We start from the raw sequence: 17,454 nt of genomic DNA, 5'->3' as shown, positions 1-17,454 counted from the left end.
TCTCTCTCTTTCTTTCTTTCTTTCTTTCTTTCTTTCTTTCTTTCTTTCTTTCTTTCTTTCTTTCTTTCTTTCTTTCTTTCTTTTTTAATTCATCTGGTTCTCATAGGGGAAGGCTGAGTTCTCCCACTAGTATAGTTTTACTATCCCTTTCCTCCTTAAGGTCCTTTAGCTTAGTTAAAAATCTGGATGTTATACCATTTGATACATATATGTTGAGTACTGACATTTCTTCATTATCTATACTGCCTTTTATCAACATATAATTTCCTTCCTTATGTCTTTTAATCGCATCTATTTTTGCTTTAGCTTAGTATGAGATCATGATTGCTATTCCTGCCTTCTTATTCTCAATTGCAGCCTAATAGATTCTGTTCTAGCCTCTTACCTGTGTATGTCTACCTGCCTCAATTCTGTTTTTCTTTTCTTTCTTTTTTTTTTTTTTTTTTTTTTTTTTTTTAGGTTTACATGGTCATGCGACTTTATTTTTTTTAGGTGTAAATATTTTTTTTGTAGAAAAAATTTTCCATGGTTACATGATTCCTGTTTTTACTTTCCCCTTTACCACCCCTTTTGACCCTCCCCCCCACCATATCCAATGCACATTTCCACTGGTTTAAACCTGTGTGATCAGTCAAGACTATTTACATATTATTGATAGTTGCATTGGTGTGGTCATTTAGTGTCTACATCCCCAAACATGCCCATATCAACCCATGTGTTCAAGTGGTTGTTTTACTTCTGTGTTTCCACTCCTGCAGTTCTTCCTCTGAATGTGGGTAGTGTTCCTTTCCATAAATCCCTCAGAATTGTCTTGGGTCATTGCATTGCTGCAGTACAGAAGTCCATTACATTCAATTTTACCACAGTGTATCAGTCTCTCAATTGTGTATCTTGTCAAGAACATATGGTAGGATTCTGCTTTTTAATCCACTTTGCTATACACTTCTGTTTTATGGGTGAGTTCAGACCATTTATAGTCACAATCATGATTCCTATCTGTATATGCTCCACCAGTTTGACTTCCTCTTTTAATAGTGACCTTTCTCCTTTCACTTTTTTCCCTCTTCTCCAGTATTTTACTTTTAATCTGTCCCCTCCCTTCCCCCTCACTTATATTACTCCCCTTCTCACCACTTCCCTTCTTATTCCCCTCCTACTTCTCTCTAATGTCTTTTGATCACCCCTGAGCCTTTCCCTCCCTAATATTATTCCCCTTCCCACCACCCCATTTCTTATTCCCTTTCTAATTCTCTATAGTGTAAAATAGGATTCTATACCCCAATGAATCTCGCTGTTCTTCCCTTTCTAAGCCAATTACAATGAGAATAAAGTTTAAGTATTACCTTTCACTGCTTTTTTCCTCCCTTCTATTGTATTAGTCTTCCCACCACAACCCCATTCTTTATATGATATAATTTTACTTTAATTTCCTTTTCTCTTCACATTTCTCATTTTTACCATTAATTTTATTTTTTTGACATACCATCCTAAACAGCTTTCTACCTCAACTTCTAGATAGACTTCTTCTATCTGCAATGATAACCAATTTTAAGAGTTACAAATATCATCTTTCCTCATAGAAATATAAACAATTTGTCCTCATTGAAGCCCTTAATCTTTTCCCTTTCTTATTTATCTTTTTATACTTCTCTTGAATTTTGTATTTGGACATCAATTGTTCTTTTAAGTCTTGTCTTTTCTTTAGGAAGGCATGGAAATATTTTTTATTAAATAGCCATACTTTCCCCTGAAAGAATGTATTCAGTTTTGATGCGTAGGTAATTCTTGTTTGTAAACCTAGTTCCCTTCCCTTCTGGAATATATTCAAGCCTTTCTGTCCATAAATATGGAGGCCACCACAACCTGTATGATTCTGACTGGGTCTCCATAATATCTGAATTGTTTTTTTTTTTTTTTCTGGCTGCTTGTACTTTTTTCTCCTTGGCCTGGGAGCTCCTGAATTTGGCTATAACATTCCTAGTATTTGTCATTTGGGGATTTATTGCAGGAGGTGGCCTGTGCATTTTTTCAATCTCTATTTTATCCACTTGATGAAATATATCAAGATAGTATTTTGGATAATTTCTTGTAATATTAAATCTACCTTTATTTTTTGGTCATGACTTTGAAGTAGTCCAATAATTCTTAAATTGTATCTCCTAAATCTGCTTTTCAGGTCATTTTTTTGAATGTATATTTCATATTTTCTTCTATTTTTTCATTCTTTTGATTTTATTTTATTGTTTCTTAATATCTTATGAAATCATGAGCTTCTATTTGGCCAAATCTAATTTTTAAAGACTAAATTTCTTCCATGACCTTCTTATCCTCCTTTTCCACTTGGTCCATTCTTTTCATGTCACTCTTTTCATCATTTTGTTTTTCCCCTCTTTTTCCAATAGCTCAATTCTGGCTTTTAAAAACTATATTCTTCATTTGATTTTTATGCCTCTTTTTCCAGTTGATAGATTTTGCTTTTTAAGCTGTTGTTTTCTTTTTCTCATTTTTTCTTCAACGTCCCTTATTTGATTTTTGAACTCCTTTTTGAGTTCTTCAAAGGCATGAGTCCAATTCCAGTTTTTTGTTTCTTTGTTTGTTTTAGGTTTTGCTTGAAGTTTCTTGTATCTCATCATTCTCTGTTGTTTCTCCTCTTTGGCCTTTTCCCTATAGAACCTTTCAATGGTACCTTCTTTTTCTGTTTTTTACTCATTTTCTCAGTCTTTTGTTTTTTTAATTTCTTTTGTTTGTTTGTTTGTTTTTGGTCTGTGGGCTGTAAGCTCTCTCCTCTACTGATTACTGGATTAAACCCATTAAGCTAATTTGCCCTGGGGCTGTGTCTTTAATGTAGCCAGCCTCAAGGTCATAAGGTGCCCAGCCAGAAGGACCCCTGGTCCTCTCTGCCAGCTGTTGTCCAAAAACAGGACCTCAAATTGTGTGTCTGAGGTGCTCTTCTACCATTGTATTCCCTGTCCCAGAGTCCCAAAGTCAGCCCACACCAAAATTGTAGATCCCAGTTTCGGTAGGTGTGGGTATGGGGAGTTGTTGACCAAAACTTCTCTGGGTGTAGTTTTGTTTCCAGTCCTCCACCCCTTATCCTGTGAAAATTGACTGTCTCTGCCTACCTTTCAAGTTATATTCAGTGGGAGAGGCCTGTGACTTCCTCTTGTTGCTGGATTTGGGTGCTTGTCTTTTTGAAGCTCTTTTTAAAGATTGGTAAAGAAGGATAGTCAGAGCAGTTTTGACTTTTTCCACTTCTTAGCCGCCATCTTGACACTCCCCCCCCACCCCCCACCAAGACTCCTTTCATTCTTACTACGAAACCCTTCCACTAATCTTTGTTATGCTTTTCACTAAATTTTAAGGATAGTATCTTGTTTCTTATAATCTATTCTTCCAAGGGAGGCTCTATAATAGTAGTAATAGCAATATTGGTCTTGGTGGTCATGGTAGTGGTGTTGTTATTGTTGTTTGTGGTGGTGATTGTAGTCATAGTCAAATTGTAGTTGTGTTGGTAGGGTAGAGATGGTGAAAGTAATACTATTGGTCATGGTAGTCATCTTTGTTGCTATTGTTGTAGTAGTAAAAGTAATGATGTCAATGATGATAGTTTTTGTATGGCACTCTAATGTTTACAAAGCTCTTAACTTATTAAGCTATTTCATTTGACACTTCCAACAACCCTGTGAGACAGGTAACATTAGTGCCACCATTTTACAAAGGTGGAAACTGGGTCATAGAGAAGTCAAGTGACTTTCCCAAGGTCACAGAGTAAATGCCTGCAATGGGATTAAAACTCAGGTTTTCTTGAATCCAAGGTGATTTAGAACTCGGATAAATTTATATTCTGCTCTTTAAAAAAATCTTTTTATTAAAACCATTTGAGTTCTTTGATTAATGTCCCTCCTTTCCATGAAAAAAAAAATCCATTACTTTTTCTTCTGTTAATACCTCCAAATAAGGCTGGGTAAATGGAATTTTCCTGACAGAGTGAAAAATGACAGACATGAAAGACTGGGCTTGTGGCTCCTTGGATTCCCATCACTCTCTTCTCATCAATAAAACACACTTAACACATTGCTCTCATGCTCTGATTGTTGTACTTACATGCCCCAATTCTCCTATTAAATCCAAATTGTATTTGTATTTAAATGTAAATTGTATTTAGCATATCCTTAGTGCTTGGCTGGTAGAATGCTAAGGCTTTTCAATTGCTCAGGGGATAACCCCCATGAGCTTGAATTTACTTCTTCCCTAGTGCCAGGATGGGACAGAGATGAGCAGGAGTCAAAGACATGGCCTGAGGACACCCACAGAGCAGCTCAGCTTGAATGGTATTTCCCTAGTATAGAAATCCCATATTCCTTCTTCCACTTGAGCATCCAATTTACAGTAATGAGTTTCAGTGTGGGAATTGAAGTGCTTTTGTGAAATTCTGCCTATATTGTCAAGAACTCAGCTGATGATGATGTTTTTATGCAGTTTTTATGGTTATGAGCATCTTGTAGCATGCTTGGCTGATTCAATCCCAATGTAGACTTTGGTGCATACATGGAGTGAATTACCTGCCACAAACCCACATGGCTAAAGCAAGAGAGCCTGATTTGAGAAGGGTATGCTGCTATGTAATGGACGTTTCCTGCTTCCCAATTAAGAGTATGCACAGACATTCAGGTAAGTAAGATATGCTATAAGTTTCTGATTGGGGAGAAATCTCAAGGCCTCAGGATTTACTTAGGACTGACATGGCCTATAAATACAGAGAACTGTCCTTTGCCTTTTTATATGTGATCTTTCTTCCTTTTTAGCAAAGGATTACTAGAGATTGTTATGACTTTATGAGCTTTAAACAGTTATAATCTAAGATTAAAATTTCTATTGATCTTTCCTTGTTGACTGATTTTAAAAACTTATCAATTCAAGTGATCAGAACTTGGTTGCTTTCTTCAAAAAATATTATTCAATTTATTTCTAGTGTATATATGGTGTGATGTGAATTCAGGCATCTTATAGACAATATTTCTTTTCCTTTGGTTTAAAATTAAGTTAAATATTGAGAAAATAATATTAACCTCAGAATATGGAGAGAAGCAAATGATTTAACTAATGATCCATATGGAACTGGTGTGTACCATTATTGACTTATCTCTTCAGGAATTATGATTTTTATTTAACTAAGCTTCCTGGGAATTTTCATTCCAAAGTGGAATTTTCTGGGAATCAGATGATGAGAAGTATATTCTCAAGTAAGAATTTCAACCCAGCAGAGATTACAGGCAGTCAGTCATAATTCCATCAGCTGTGCTGAATTCAGAAGTGAATTCCATTTGGGAAATTCTGTGGATAATTTTTTTTGAAGTCTGAACTCACTTTCTTCAGGGATCAGGAAAGAATGAGCACCTGGGATTTGGTGGGAAATGTTTATATTTTTGCTAAATCTTTTTGGTAAATATCTCTTTTTAAAAGCCAGTTGAAGTAAATTTGTTAAATGATATTGGAGCACTCATCAGTAACAACCCTGGGGAGAATATACTAGAATGAGGGATATACCTGATAGCATTGTAGAAAGCCATTCCTAAATTCAAGACCTTCACTCATGTACAAAAGTAGAAGATAGGATGAGTTTATCCAGAATTTATAAGGACCTCATAGAAGGAAATAATAACCTAAGTTTGGGAGCAGTTTTTCTCTTTTATAGAAATAGTTTTAAGTCAAAGGACCTGTTAGAATAGTCCAAATGTGGGATGGACTGCCTCCAGATATAGCCAGCACAGTGATTTTTCACACTAAAGTACTCAATAAAATTTAGTTGCATTAAACCTAATTTATTTCAAGGAGATAAAATATTCAAATTATTTTTTGTGAAACAATGCATTGGATAATGTCACCTATTATTATCCCTAAGGAAATTAACTATGATGATGATGATGATGATTATGATTATTTTACTAAACCTGAAACTAAAATTGTATGACTTCATATTAGTGAATCCCACGATTATTTCCAAAATCATCTTCCTCCCTCTTTTCTTGTCTCTTATTCCTTGTCCCTTGACTCTTTTTGTGATTCTCTACCTTTTACATGTAAGACATGAATTTCCAGGCTTGTGTTTTTTTCTCTCCCTCAAGTACTTAGGACTGCCATTAATTTTTCTTAATTAGAATGATATTTATCATTCTCTAAAGACATCCTCTCTTGCCTTCAATTCATGGTAGGTTTTCTCAATTTTCTTATTAATATGTACCACGCATTCAGGTTGTCATAAAAGGCTCTTTGTCTTTAAACCAGCATGGCCTTGTTATAATTCCTGGCTGCAATTAGGTTAGAAGATATGAAAAATGTCAACAAGAATAACCCCTGGATCATTGACAGAGAACACATGCTATAGTCACTTATAATATTTAGGGACAAGAAAGGTTATAACAGGAAGCCTAGTTAAATAAAGGTCAGACTTCCCGAAGAGACAAGTCAATAAAGGTGTACACCAATTTCTTGCAGAATATTAGTTAGATCATTTGTAGGTCTCCACATTCTAAGGGCAATGCTATTTTTCTCAATGCTGTGTCATTTAAAATCACTTGGGATTCTTGGAACTACATTTCCCATGATCCTTAATGGGTTTCCGGTTTTGGATGACATTTTCAAGGTGAGGGACTGTTTGAAATTAGGGGGAAGTGACTTGGAACTTCCTCTTTAGTTACCTGAGCTCGAGGAGAGAGGAAGGTAAATGGCTGAGGTGAGGTTGGAATAGGTTTCTTACAGGCGCGTGGTCAGTTTATCTCTATCAGCATGGCTTTTATTAAAATACTATTCTCCCTTTTGATCTTGGCCCTCATCATTTTTAATCATAACAATGCCCAACTTAACTTTAAGAGACATTGATTATGATAGGCTTGAATTCATATCATACCAGACATACTCAAGAAATAAATTTAATATTTTCTGAAGAAAACAGCCAAATACTGACCACTTGAGTCAATAAAAATTTTTAAATCAGTCAACAAGGAAGGCTCAAGAGAAATGGTCATCTTAGAATCATCTTTATTTTTTCTCATGAAATGAAAAATGCTGAAGTTCTGATGTTGGTGAAAATTGGAAAGTACTCGGTTTAAATAATGGAAAAATTGAATATAATACAAGACACACTTATGTACCTGTTATGTTCCAGAAAGCATATGATGTATTCATTGATGTTACAACACTCAAAATCAGTCTCTTTCCTCAAGGAACTTTTGTTCAGTTAGAACAGAGGATACAGAGACAACAATGAAAATAACCCTGACCCTCCAAAGGACTAGGTTCTAATTGGGTCAATTAAGAAAATTATGTATGTAGGTTTGATGCCATTTAGTTCCATTCACTGGGAATGGAGAGAGCTTCTGTTCCATCGTCTCACTCTCATCAAAACAGGTAGGAAAAGAGTCTTCTCAAGACCAATCTCTAACCATGTCCCTTCCCTTCAGTGGTTCACTATTGATCCTAGGATAAAACATAAACTCATTTGCCAATCATTTTGGTCCCTTGACAAGATGACTCCAAGGCACCCTTCCTAGTTTCCATTAATCTCCTTCTTAATTTCTCTCTTGTCAACAAGTTGACGAATATGTATTAAGTGCTTGGCATGTACCAAAAACTGAGTTAAGTCATGTGGATAAAAAGAAAGGCAAAAAACAACCCTCCCCCTCAAGGAGCTCTTGGGGAGACAACATGAAAACAACCATTTACAAATGAGATATAAACAGGGAACATGGGAGGGGGTCTCACAAGAAAGGCACCAGCACTGAAGGAAACTAAGAAAAGCCTCTGTACAATGCATGATTTGAGTCAGAATCTGAAAGAAGCCCAGGGAACTGAGAAGCTTAGATGAGGAAATGGGAGAGATGGCCAATGCAAAGACTTTGAATCAGGAGATGGAGTGTTTCAGAAACAGTGGGGAGCTCAGGGTCAGTATGGTGTAGAGTGTTTAGAAGGGACTAAAGTGTAAGAAGAGAGAAAGATAGAATGAACAGGTTGTGAAGGGTGGCAAAAGTTGAGGATTGTATATGCGATCCCAGAGCTAATCTGTATTCACTGAAGTTGGCTGAACAGGGTGGTGACATGGCCAGAACTGTGCTTTAGAAGTCAAGTTTGCTAACTCACTTTCTCCCCAAACTCATATCATCTTCTTATGCCTCAGTGTATTGAATCAAACTATTTTCCATATCTGCAGTGCATACCTTGATCTGCCTTTATCATTCTTCTCCTTTGAGACTCAGTTGCCTTCATTGATGCCTTCTTTCCTAATTATCTACCTGAAAGCATTCTATCTTTCCTCACCTTTTCCTAGAGCTTTTTGCTATTTTTCTTTGTCTCTCTACATTTCTCTACCAAGAAATGGTGCAAATGCTTATGTGCAAAGCACATCAAATCTTTTGAAGTCCAGCATTCCCTCTTCTGAGTGATAATTTGGGCATTGCACAGTAGGACACCTTGATAATATTCTTTTTGTGAAAAATAGCTTTGTTTGATAGAGAGATGAAGAGGGACACTTAATGAGGGTCTAGAAAATCCAGAGACTTAGGAGAATTTCTCAATCAGTAAAAAACACAAATGAATTAATGTCGAATATAAAATTCTTAACAGTAATTGTAAAGCCCCCCCAAAAGACAAAAAGCAAATTTTTTTTCTTAAAGGGTGATAATATGAAAATCCTTTTTTGTCCAACTTAGCCCATGTTAATATATAGCCATGTAGCATGTCACTCCTGGGTGGGAAGAAGAGAGAGAAGAAGAGAAAAAGAGAATTTGGAGAGGAAGATAAAAGGGGAGAGAAGAAAGGACGAGGAAGGGGAAGAAGAGAACGTGTGAAAGCATTCAAATATAAGGGAGGGTAGGAGAGAGAGGTTTAGAAAAAGGAATCAAAAGAAGGAAGAGAGAAGAGAAGGAAAGAGAAGGAGAAGAGGGAAGAGAGGGAAGAGGAAGAAATGGACAGAGATTCTCTTGGTGGTTATTCTATATGCCAGGTGTGTAAATGGAATTAGCTCTAGCCCATTCATAGTCAAAACTCTACTTACCCTAGGCATCTAGATTATATCATCCCCACCTCCCTCAGTAGGGAGGGGAGATGAGTTAATCACACGTGACAATAAGTATCAAATCAAGAATCAGTGTTGAGGCTGCCATTTGTCTACTTGAATTAGAGGTGGACCCACAGGAAGTGATGAGAGACATGATCTCTTCAAGTATGTGGTTACTTTCCCAGTGAGGCAGTTCTACTCTGAATGGTCATGTGGGTAAGTTAGGCTGACTTCCTTGGCCTACCTTGGCGTTTCCAAACTCTGCCTTAAGTAGGCTTATAGCCTCTCTGATTTCTAAGGTCTTGTGGCTTATAACCTAGTTTAATTAGCCTTTTAACTCTTTCTCTCCGTCCAGGCCTCTCTAGACCTGGACTAGCCTCTCCCTCTCTCTGTTTCCTTACCTTTACCTTCCTAATTGTAAATAAACTACCTTAAACCCGATCCTGACTTGGGTCTATTTTAATTATGGAATCAATCTGAATTATTGATTCCTGGAGGCCACACTTTAAATATATATCTATAAAATACTTAAAATCTCCCTCTTACACTGGTAAGGATAATATTATTTCCATTCTATCCTACCCATTCTGTACTACTCAGGAAGGCCTCCTACAGCATATTTCCACAAGGCTTTCTGCTATTACAAGAAAAAATGGAGGGAGGAACTATTGTCTTTACATTAAGGAGGGGAAAGGATTAGGAATATACCATCCATCAGTCTTTAGCAGAACCTTTAAATCCCTCCTACTACTGATGTACTTTACTTAGGTGACATTCTAGTCTTCATGTCTGCTTCCAAATTGCTGCAGGGAAACATTATCCCAATTTCCACTCATATTGCAGGTTAGTTCCCCCAAAATAATTACTCGAGTATTTCTCCCTTCAGGGATCTAGAAGAAACCAAGAAAGGTCATGGCTTTCTAGTAGTAGCTGCATTTATGAGCCCCCAACAATCGAGTCCTGGTTGATAATCAGCCAGAATGTACTAATTTTTTTTAAAAGAGCATTTATTAAAATACTATATTGAGTAGTGATAACAAAGACACTCTCTTCTAAATAGGGGTGTGCTTTCCCTTTGCAATCTGAAATCCTTAAGGAGGGTGGGCTCATACTTAAAATACAATGATAGCAAGGAGCATGAAAAATAAATGTGTCAAAAAGTTAATTTCCCACTTCTGGTTACCAAGAGGCCATTTTCCCCTTCATATAATCTTCATAAATTGTGTTTGCTGGCATAAAATTTAAGTTGTAAAGTCCATAGAAGATATTCCTTTCTGGTATCTGGAGTCACCCTTTGGGGAGCTGTTTCTTCACTTGAGTGACCTGCTTTTTGTTTATGTTTGTATCCATGTTTGTCAGTATTTTTCTGGAGTATGACTTTTGCTGATTTCAGTTGATATGTTATCAGATACTTGTCTGGGGTCTCCATTAACATGGTTAATGGAGGTGGAGGTGATATAAAGAGCTCCTCCCCTCTTTCCCACCTTGTCACAAGTTTATACCTCTTCTAGGTACTCTAAATGGTGATGTCCCTCCACAATGAACTGACATCTGCTAACATTCCTTCATTTACTTAAATCCCCCAAAGACATGATTAATTTATTTGGTCACAAGCAGCTGCTCCTTTCTTTACTCCATCAAGTGGTTTCTATCTTACAAAGAAATCACTTGCATGATATGAACTACCATGTTCAAAATTTTTACAGTTCCTCAAGCTTTTTTATCATTACATCAATTGAAATGGGAGTGTAGAAGCCCTGGCAATAGTTTAGTTTCTTTTCAAGTTCAAGATAATACCTTATCCTAGGGCCTGTGATACCTGGTTTCAATGGATAGATTCACTTGGAATCAAGGAGGTCTTGTCCTAATACATTTTGGCCTCCTCCTGCCAAATGTTATCACTCATTGGATCTTGTCTATTGTTAAAGGCCCTGGGAAATGAGGGAGGGGTGAGTCAACATTCCTTCATTCCACAGAGCTAAAAGGCAGTTGGGTTTCTGCAGCTAATGCTGTTGCTGCCAAAGATGACTAAGCAGGTCAGTTTGCTGTACCATCCTTATCTGTGTACAGAATATCCTCTTCCCCAAGAAAATCATAGCTTTGAGGGCAGGGTAAATGCCATTTTAAAACCTCGATTTTTAAAATATATCTTTCTCATTCAGTCTCTGTTGAGTTCATTTTTAATGAATAGTGTTTGCTGAATGTGCGTGCATCCCTGATCTCAGTCAGTTTCTTCCTAGATGTTCACCAGGGATGAGGCAGAAAGTTCAGGGGGCTCGGTATAATCTACTAATCAATCCACCAACATTTACTATCTGTATCAGATTGCTTACCATCTCAGAACTGCAGGGGCATGGGGAAGGAGACAATTTGAGACTCATAATTCTTCTAAAAATTTGCCAACTGTTTTTATATGTATTGGAGGGCATGACATTAAATGAACAGTTGCTATTGGACAGACATTGTGCGGCATAGAAATGGAAGCCCATTTGAAAATCCACATAATCCTGCTATTTTTAGAGCACAGATCTGACCATGTTACTCCCATGCTCAAGAAGCTGCAATGATTCCCTACTACTTAGGATAATATGCAAGTTCTCCCATTATGCAATTAAAATCTCTCAAAACCTTTCTAGTGTTCTGCTCCAAGTTTATTATGACTCCAAATTGGCTCTCTTGCTTTTTGCTATGTACAACATTTGATCTCCCACCTCAAGGCTTTTGTATAGATCAGGGGTTCCCAAACTTTTTTGGCCTACCACTCCCTTTCCAGAAAAAAATATTACTTAGCCCCCAGGAAATTAATTTTTTTTTAAATTTTAATAGCAATAACTGGGAAAGATAAATGCTCCTGTGGCTATCACCACTTCCTGGATTGCTGTGGCACCCACCAGGGGGTGGTAGAGCCCACGTTTGGAATCACTGGTATAGATGGTCCCTAACCCAACCCTGGAAAGCATGCCTTCCTCCTCTGTAACTTTGAGAATCCCCAGTTGTTTTTTTTTTTTAAGAGTTCAGCTGAAGTTTTTCCCACATGAGCTACCCATTCTGATTCTCTCCTAGTTGCTAATGTGTTCCACCAAATTTCTTGATATTTCCTTCATATGTGTTTTATATGTGTGTGTGTGTTGGGGTATTTTAAACTCCTTGAGTTGGAACCTTATCCTTAAAACTCTAACGCTAACTCTGTAGGGTTAAGACAATTAAAGGTAAGGGCTGTTTCATTTTTTTTTCCTTTTTATTTATGATGCCTATCATAGTTCCAGGCACATAGTAGGTCCTAATAAATATTTGTTGAATGAGCAAATGGAAAAAGAATTGGAGTTAGATCTGAGTTGGAAGCAAGAATGAGCTGGAGTCAGCTCATACCAGTTCTGGAAAGCTGATTGTTACATCTTCAGTGTGAGCATTATTACTTAGGAAACAGGCAAATGTTACACATCAGAGCTTGGTTTATTGTTCTTTTTTTACTTCATTTTATATTGTCTAGACTTAAGAAAATGATGGGAAAATGTTATTAATAAAGATTAGATTTTTAAAAAATAGTTCACACCGATATTTTCCTCCAGAAAGTCAATTGTTAAAACACTTGTGATTACGGTCCTTTTTGGGAGCTAGATCTGTTTTCCAACTGTTCTTGGCATTTACTTGCCACTTGTCAGGGGTGTTAGATCAGAAACTTAGAGTTAGAAGGGACTTTAAAGATGATTTCACTCAGGCACATAATTTTGCAGATGTTGAATCAGAGGCCTACGGAGCTGAAATGACTTGCTGTCCTGAAATCTCACAGATATTAGAAGCAAGGTCACAATTCAAACACAGATCATCTGAGTCAAAATCTAATAGATTTTCCCCCTATTCCAATAAATTATCAGTATATAATGACATAGTGGAGATCCTTCTATATGTCTGGATGGGACCATATGATCAGTTGGATTCCATGGTTTTGTGGGATCTTCACTAATTTTTAAAATATCTTATCTCAGCCTCAATTTCTACACCTATAAACTAGAGGTAAATATTTTTACTCTAATATCTCACACAGTAGGATCTTTAATAATTGTTAATTCATTGAATTGTTGTAAGGTAGGCACATTATAAACCAAAATGAACTATTGCATGTGTTAGGTGCTCTTATTTAATATTAAAGGATCCTAGAATTAGAGACGAAGGGGAGCTGAGGATGAAGTCTAATCTGCTTTTTTTTTTTTTAATAGATGAAAAACTGAGTCCTAGAAGATGAGATAATTTCTCCAAGAGTACACAGGGAACAAATAATGGAATCAGAATCTGAACCCAGTACCTTGCCACCAAATCCCACTCCCCTTCCACTGTGCCATGCTCCTACCCCAAACTGCAAAGAAATCATGATCTCATGAATGTGGCTATTCTCTCCTGCACCAAAGAACAAAATGGTTTACTTCTCATGGTGGGTTTTTCTCATCAATATTCTTCTATAGAACTTCCAAAAAAATGTCCTAAAGCTTCTTGGCCTTCAGGATTTCAGCCATTCTCTTTGGGATCTTTATGTTTGTTTGTATCACTGAAGCTCACATCTCAAGCTATGCTTCCTCTTTTGCCCACATGATTGATGATGTTACTTCCTGGATGAAGGTCACAATTGAGCAGATAATATTCCTCCCTGGTGTCATCCTTGGACCTCATCATTGTCTTTGGTTTGCCCACACCTGTAATTCCTCAGAGATAATTGTGTTCTGAGATTCACAATTGGACAGTATTGCCAAAGAATGTTTTTGTTGAGAAGATTGGTATTGCAGCAGAATCTCCCTGATTTATGCCACCCTTGATGCTAATAATATAGGATCATTGAACAGTTATCAAGAAATTTCCTATAGTGCTCACACATGCATGAGAGTGTCCATGTTAGAAGAGGAGTGCTAAGATCATATCTTATCCAATTGAGTCTTTTTTATGGTAATTGACCAACAATTATTGGCAGAACATCACATTCTCTGTCCTTTTCACCCCTTTGTGTGACTATAAAGATATGATTATCTATAGAATATTCTTTGCGAAAACTTTGCCATTTCCTTCTCTTACGTTCATTAAGGATATCTACAATTTACACTTAGCATGTTGTCATAAAGATTTTATAAAGGTGAGAAAATAGACACACGAGTGGGTAGATATTATATGCTCTTCATTTCATTTCTTGGATAAAGGCCAAGGATTCTCCATAGTGATGCTCTGTGGTGTAATGAATAGAATACTCAACTTGAAGTCAGAAAAAACTGAATTTAAATCTTATGTCATATATAACAGTTTGACCCTGGATAATTCTCATCACTTACTTGAACCCAAGTTTCCTCATCTGTAAAATGAAAGAGTTGCATTCAATGCCCCCTAAAAGAGGTTCCTTCCAGATCTAAATCTCTGTTGAAATATATTATTTTGTTTTGTTTTCAAAAAAGAAAGGCATTTATTTACAATATTCTCCCTGAAATATCTTTAAAATGATCTTTCAGGGTTTTAAATTTCTATTTGGTCAAGCTATTTTTTTCAACTTCATTGCCTTACATGGTATCATTTTTTCTTTAACCTACAGCATTCCAGAGTCTCAGAAATGAGGGTTCAAATGTTATAATTATTGTCAAAGGTAATTTAATGTTGCCATATGGTCACTGATAAATGTGTTACATGCCGTGTCCCTTTTTTTAATCCGTTACCTTCTGTCTTTGAATCAATCCTGGATATTTGTTCCAAGGCAGAAGAGTGTTCCAATCAGAGGTTAAGTGACTTGCCCAGGGTCACACAACTAGAAAGTGTCTGAGGTCCGATTTGAACCTAGGAACTCTCATCTCTAGGCCTAGTTCTCAATCCATTGAGCCACATAGCTGCCCCCCATGCCAGGTCTCTTAATTGACTTCAAACCAGTTGATTCCATTGCTTTGGGGATCATGGAGATCATTTTGTTTTATAGAATCATGGAAATTCTATCAAGTCAAATATTTCATATTCACTTTCCCTGTTTTAACTTTTAAAATGAGGTCACAATCCTCTTCATCTCTCATTAACTTCTGCAGTTTTTGAATTTTTATTTATTTATTTAGAATATTTTTCCATGGTTACAAGATTCATGATCTTTCCCTCCCCTTTTCCCTCTCCCCTCCCAGAAGTGACAAGCAATTCCCCTGGGTTATACATGTATCATTGTTCAAAACCCATTTTCATGCTGTTTGTATTTGCAATAGAGTGATCTTTTAATGCTAAAACCTCCAATCATATTGCACATGATTGTTCATATGTTTTCCTTCTTTGTTTCTGCTCCCACATTTCTTTCTCTGGATGTGGATAGCATTCTTTCTCATAAGTTCCTCTGGATTGTCCTGGGTCATTGCATTGCTGCTATTAGAAAAGTCCATTACATTTGATTGTACCATAATGTTTCAGTCTCTGTGTACAATGTTCTCCTGGTTCTGCTCCTTTCACTCTGCATCACTTCCTGGAGGTCTTTCCAGTTCACATGGAATTCCTCCAGTTTATCATTCCTTTCAGCACAATAGTATTCCATCACCATCAGATATCACAATTTGTTTGGCCACTCCCCAACTGATGGATATGAATTCATGAATACCCTCTCATTTTCCAATTTTTTGCCACCACAAAAAGTATGGCTATAAATATTTTTGTACAAGTAATTTTCCTTATTATCTCTTTGGGGTATAAACCCAGTTGTGATATGGCTGGACCAAAGGGCAGGCAATCTTTTAAAGCCCTTTGGGCATAATTCCAAATTACCCTCCAGAATGGTTGGATTGTTCTTTAGTTTTTGATAATTAAATGTATATTTTAAGTTGGTGTTGCCCTAGGCTACCATATTTTTCTCCATTTAGAAAGGAGATTGATTGCTCACCATGGCAATTTCTGGGCTCCTTGAAACTTCTCATTGGTATAACTACTTAATATTGGCTAACTTTTTCAGGTAAAAGTGATCATTAAGGTTTACCTGTTGTCATTTGAAAGCATCCTCAATCCTCTTCTCTTCTCTTCTCTTCTCTTCTCTTCTCTTCTCTTTCCTTCTAATTTTAGAATTAGTTTTAGTCTTTGTTTGAATTAGTTGATGGTCTGACTACACTCAAGACAGTTATTCTAATGACTCCTAATCCAGGATCTCATGTTTGGAGCTGGGAGGAATTTTCAGTCATTGACTCCAACTTCCTCATTATACAGATGAACAAGTAGGGATCATCTAGATTAAATAACCTCACTTCATAAATGCTCAGAGTCAAATATATGTTGTCTAAAACAGAATTTGAACCCAGATCTTACTGACTCTAAGTCCAGTGCTTTATCCATTAGACCACTTTGACTCCCTACATTATTTCTGTACTGCCATGATTTAATCAGTTTCATTTTTTAGTTGCTTGGTATTTCCCAATCACATGCACATAATTTTCATTCTCTTATTTGAATGAAACTATTCATGATAAATAAGAATGAGGTTTCTGAGTAAGATACAAGCCTTTGGCTGGCATCATTTCTAAAAACTGAGCCAAATTTACAACATCTTTTTCTCTATCCTCCCCCAAATCAACTCTTTCAATAAGTTATCATATGAGCTATTATGCAAACTGAAATTGTTCTACCATGTTCACTGGCATGTTCTCTAAGGCTAATTATCCCAGTGCCTACAATGTCCCAAAAGTATGGGTTAGGCAACTTTGAGAGTTAAAGTCTTTTTCTGTCCACCCACATACAACCAAGTCATAAGGAGGCAGATGATCAGACACTAGACAAATATGATTATATAAATTTAATTGATTATGACTGTTTTTCCATTTGATGAACAAAATCTGGCACAGAGGTGATGAATGACTGGCCTTTTATCATATGACAAATGGATTGTAGAAACAAAAATTCGGCTTGAGAACCATAATTTATGGATTGCTAAAATTTTGTGGGACACTGGGAAATTCATTTGGATCTCTTCTCAATGAGAGTACAAATAGCATCCAGGGTTGTTATGAGAGCAAATGAGATAGTAATTATAAAATTCTTAATTCAGTGCCAGGCATATAGTAATCATTAGATAAATGTTAGTTATTATTATTACTATTATTAAATATTTTAAGATAATTCTCTGTTCTTAGAAAATTCGTCATAAATTCTCTTGCAGTTGATATTGCATCATCTAGGCAGCACAGTGGGCATAATGTTGGTCCTGGAATCAAGGAGAATTCATTTCAAATTAAGCTCAGTTCTCTTACCTAGCAAGTGGATCAGATGAGATAATAATTATAAGTATTATCTGGTATGCATATTAGATATAATATGTCATTGTGCTCTTCTTTCTTCTTTTTTTCCTCCTCTTTCTCCTCCTCCTCCTCCTCCTCCTCCTCCTCCTCCTCCTCTTCCTCCTCCTCCTCCTCCTCCTCCTCCTC

Source organism: Gracilinanus agilis, chromosome 4 (genome assembly GCF_016433145.1).
Source record: "Gracilinanus agilis isolate LMUSP501 chromosome 4, AgileGrace, whole genome shotgun sequence".
In the NCBI taxonomy this organism is placed as follows: Eukaryota; Metazoa; Chordata; class Mammalia; order Didelphimorphia; family Didelphidae; genus Gracilinanus; species Gracilinanus agilis.
The sequence above is the reverse complement of the archived record's forward strand: the minus strand, read 5'-3'. Positions refer to the sequence as shown.